This window comes from Schistocerca serialis, unplaced genomic scaffold (assembly GCF_023864345.2).
Source record: "Schistocerca serialis cubense isolate TAMUIC-IGC-003099 unplaced genomic scaffold, iqSchSeri2.2 HiC_scaffold_1242, whole genome shotgun sequence".
In the NCBI taxonomy this organism is placed as follows: domain Eukaryota; kingdom Metazoa; phylum Arthropoda; class Insecta; order Orthoptera; family Acrididae; genus Schistocerca; species Schistocerca serialis.
In genome coordinates this window covers 465,001-470,000 of record NW_026047450.1, presented here as the reverse complement: position 1 = coordinate 470,000, position 5,000 = coordinate 465,001, and the positions used below count along the sequence as shown (strand labels likewise).

At 52.1% G+C, this 5,000-nt stretch overlaps 1 non-coding gene across 1 annotated transcript in view; it reads right to left on the bottom strand.

The window, feature by feature from the left end:
• Positions 1–1,316, bottom strand: part of LOC126436625 (small subunit ribosomal RNA) — a 1,909-nt gene extending 593 nt beyond the window's left edge. The window contains exon 1 of the ribosomal RNA XR_007580812.1: positions 1–1,316. This exon is cut by the window's left edge and continues 593 nt beyond it. This is a non-coding gene — a ribosomal RNA (small subunit ribosomal RNA).
• Between the last annotated feature and the right edge of the window lie 3,684 nt (positions 1,317–5,000).

The window sequence follows — 5,000 nt, the reverse complement described above, 5'->3', positions numbered from 1 at the left end:
CCGGGCCTGGTGAGGTTTCCCGTGTTGAGTCAAATTAAGCCGCAGGCTCCACTCCTGGTGGTGCCCTTCCGTCAATTCCTTTAAGTTTCAGCTTTGCAACCATACTTCCCCCGGAACCCAAAAGCTTTGGTTTCCCGGAGGCTGCCCGCCGAGTCATCGGAGGAACTGCGGCGGATCGCTGGCTGGCATCGTTTATGGTTAGAACTAGGGCGGTATCTGATCGCCTTCGAACCTCTAACTTTCGTTCTTGATTAATGAAAACATACTTGGCAAATGCTTTCGCTTCTGTTCGTCTTGCGACGATCCAAGAATTTCACCTCTAACGTCGCAATACGAATGCCCCCGCCTGTCCCTATTAATCATTACCTCGGGTTCCGAAAACCAACAAAATAGAACCGAGGTCCTATTCCATTATTCCATGCACACAGTATTCAGGCGGGCTTGCCTGCTTTAAGCACTCTAATTTGTTCAAAGTAAACGTGCCGGCCCACCGAGACACTCAATAAAGAGCACCCTGGTAGGATTTCAACGGGGTCCGCCTCGGGACGCACGAGCACGCACGAGGCGGTCGCACGCCTTCGGCTCGCCCCACCGGCAGGACGTCCCATGATACATGCCAGTTAAACACCGACGGGCGGTGAACCAACAGCGTGGGACACAAATCCAACTACGAGCTTTTTAACCGCAACAACTTTAATATACGCTATTGGAGCTGGAATTACCGCGGCTGCTGGCACCAGACTTGCCCTCCAATAGATACTCGTTAAAGGATTTAAAGTGTACTCATTCCGATTACGGGGCCTCGGATGAGTCCCGTATCGTTATTTTTCGTCACTACCTCCCCGTGCTGGGAGTGGGTAATTTGCGCGCCTGCTGCCTTCCTTGGATGTGGTAGCCGTTTCTCAGGCTCCCTCTCCGGAATCGAACCCTGATTCCCCGTTACCCGTTACAACCATGGTAGGCGCAGAACCTACCATCGACAGTTGATAAGGCAGACATTTGAAAGATGCGTCGCCGGTACGAGGACCGTGCGATCAGCCCAAAGTTATTCAGAGTCACCAAGGCAAACGGACCGGACGAGCCGACCGATTGGTTTTGATCTAATAAAAGCGTCCCTTCCATCTCTGGTCGGGACTCTGTTTGCATGTATTAGCTCTAGAATTACCACAGTTATCCAAGTAACGTGGGTACGATCTAAGGAACCATAACTGATTTAATGAGCCATTCGCGGTTTCACCTTAATGCGGCTTGTACTGAGACATGCATGGCTTAATCTTTGAGACAAGCATATGACTACTGGCAGGATCAACCAGGGAGCTGCGTCAACTAGAGCTGAGCAGCCGGCCGCCCGGGAGTGTGTCCCGGGGGCCCGCGCGAACACGCAAGCGTCCGCTCAATTATTCTGCAAACAGGAGGAGGCTGAGCTCCCCTGCACAACACACCTCGAAACCCTCTCAGGTCCCGGCGGCGCGCAGCGCCGTCCTAAGTACTTGGTCGGGTTCGAGAGAGGCGCAATCGCCCGGAGTTAGGCGAGTAGACGCTTTAGGTGCGACCACCCGTGCTCCCAACTGAGCTTGCCGCTGCCGACAGAGGCCCGGGAGCGTGCTGTCGTGGCATTGCCGGCGGGAGACAACACGCGCCACCTACGGTGACCGGCAGCTCCAACGCCAGCGCCACAGAAGGACAAAAGCCCCACTTGGGTGCCGAAGCGAACTCTCCCAGCACAGCGCACGCGCCAACACGTCCGCACAGCTGCGATACAAACCACCTGCGAGAACCGCTGGGGCGACCGAGCAGCAGACGGCGTCGCGGCGCCGAGCGCCGAGCGGCGGCGCATCCTCAGCGCACACAGTCCTCAATCGGACCAGCACACTGCAGATGGCCACCGCGCTTCGCACCGGGCCCGCGAGGACCTACTTTGGCCGCAAGGCGCCGCGAGCAGGGGGCGCCGGCGCGCAGCTGCGCCGCCTGCCGCGTCCGTCGGCCGGCGCGCCTGCCACTGGCCGCCCCCACCAGCCGGCTGTAGCGCGTGCGCCCACGCACCGCGCTGCCAGCACGCCGGGCGGCCCCCCCTCACTGGCCGGGGACGGTCCCACCCAGCCACCGCCGCGTATCGCCTCACACCCAGATCCCCTTTCACGTTCGTGGGCATGGTGGGTCCCCTTTCACGTTCGTGGGCATGGTGGGTATCCCTGAAACAACCGGTTAATAGCTCGACCGATCGTCGCCAACACTGATTCACCTCTAGCGAGAACAACCGCACCACAACGGGTTACCTGTTGTTCATTTGCGTAACGTCACCAGCAAACGTAGACGTCCATCGCCATTTGCAACGAGTATTGCATGCCTGTGTCAGGTGTCACAACACACTACGTCTGCCCACATAGACGCAACAACATGTGCACGCCTCGAGAACACGTGGAAGGTAGCCCCCGTACGTATGCGGTGTCCATTGCGCGAACGACTGTCAGCCGGCCTCTGCAGGATGTCGCAGATGTGGAACGCGGTGCAACATGCTATCACGGTGTGTGAGAAGAGACGACTACGTCCGAATACACGCTCCACCACATCAACAGACTGCTCATGCTGATCGCCATCCAGGGCGTCCGTTCCTCCCACACGTCTGAATGGCGTACCACACTGCAATCCAGCTCTTATAGGGAGACGACACGTAGCTGCGTGCACAATATTTGGACTGTATGGTCTGCCGTTGCTAGGCGCAGTCGTCGTACGGTCACACATGTGCCACGATGTATCATTCAGTACATACGGACCAATGTGCAGTACAGTTTGTGGGTTTTGCGTACATCGGCGGACAGGTGACAGGCCGTACCACAACGTAGGCTGAGTACGTCGGCATGCGAAGGGCATTGAACATGCAAACTTCTCAACGACCAGCTTGCGAAGGCAGGGGGGAAGGGGGGGGGGCATGTACGTCCTGCTGCTATCCACATTAGAGTGTATAGCAGGAGCATGTGGAAAGTCAGCAACACCTGCAAGGTGTTTAACATGACGCGATACACAGGGGACCGGGCAGTGCGAATAGCGAACTATATTGCGAGGGTTGCGGTTAGGCAACACTACACTAATTTAACGAGTTGCATAACAATTACAGAGCAGGTTCAGCGACAACGTGCGTCAGGTTAAGGCGCAATATAGGTTATGTTGAGGCGCAATATAGGTTAGGTTGAGGCGCAATATAGGTTAGGTTAAGGCACAACATGGGTTACGTTAAAGCGCAAATTAGGTTATGTTAAGGCACAACATGGGTTACGTTAAGGCACAACATGGGTTACGTTAAGGCACAACATGGGTTACGTTAAGGCACAACATGGGTTACGTTAAGGCACAAATTAGGTTACGTTAAGGCACAAATTAGGTTACGTTAAGGCACAAATTAGGTTACGTTAAGGCACAAATTAGGTTACGTTAAGGCACAAATTAGGTTACGTTAAGGCACAAATTAGGTTACGTTAAGGCACAACATGGGTTACGTTAAGGCACAACATGGGTTACGTTAAGGCACAACATGGGTTACGTTAAGGCACAATATGGGTTACGTTAAGGCACAAATTGGGTTATGTTAAGGCACAAATTGGGTTACGTTAAGGCACAAATTGGGTTACGTTAAGGCACAAATTGGGTTACGTTAAGGCACAAATTGGGTTACGTTAAGGCACAAATTGGGTTACGTTAAGGCACAAATTGGGTTACGTTAAGGCACAAATTGGGTTACGTTAAGGCACAAATTGGGTTACGTTAAGGCACAACATGGGTTACGTTAAGGCACAAATTGGGTTACGTTAAGGCACAACATGGGTTACGTTAAGGTACAACATGGGTTAGGTTAAGGTACAATATGGGTTAGGTTAAGGTACAATATGGGTTAGGTTAAGGTACAATATGGGTTAGGTTAAGGCACAATATGGGTTACGTTAAGGCACAACATGGGTTAGGTTAAGGCACAACATGGGTTAGGTTAAGGCACAACATGGGTTAGGTTAAGGCACAACATGGGTTAGGTTAAGGCACAACATGGGTTAGGTTAAGGCACAACATGGGTTAGGTTAAGGCACAACATGGGTTAGGTTAAGGCACAACATGGGTTAGGTTAAGGCACAACATGGGTTAGGTTAAGGCACAACATGGGTTAGGTTAAGGCACAACATGGGTTAGGTTAAGGCACAACATGGGTTAGGTTAAGGCACAACATGGGTTAGGTTAAGGCACAACGTAGGTTAGGTTAAGGTACAACGTAGGTTAGGTTAAGGTACAACGTAGGTTAGGTTAAGGTACAACGTAGGTTAGGTTAAGGTACAACGTAGGTTAGGTTAAGGTACAACGTAGGTTAGGTTAAGGTACAACGTAGGTTAGGTTAAGGTACAACGTAGGTTAGGTTAAGGTACAACGTAGGTTAGGTTAAGGTACAACGTAGGTTAGGTTAAGGTACAACGTAGGTTAGGTTAAGGTACAACGTAGGTTAGGTTAAGGTACAACGTAGGTTAGGTTAAGGTACAACGTAGGTTAGGTTAAGGCGCAATGTCGGTTAGGTTAAGGTACGATATAGCTTAAGTTAAGGTACAATATAGCTTAGGTTAAGGTACACATTGTTGTAGGGAAAGGTGTATTTGGGGGGGGGGCGGCAGGTTCGTTGATAGTGATTATCGTAAGTGCATGCCTGCGGGATCATCCGATTTGTCACGTCAGGATGCACTTGTGGCTCATGACAGGCGGCGTTCCGATTCCAAGGTTGTGGCAGATCTGTGTCTTTCATTCCTGCCATTGTTTGTGTACTGTGACAGGAGGCAGTATTGTGATGTTGGGTGCACCCCTGTGTAGGACATGTGTGGGTGTTCGTGGCTTAGCTGAGCAATGGCGGATGTCGGAAGGGTGGGATATTCTGTTTTCTGGGTGGACCTCCCGGTCTGGTTATGATAGTGTGGATTGTGTAATGTGGCGGAGAGGATGCACTGGATGTTCTTCCATGCTGGTGGTTAGAT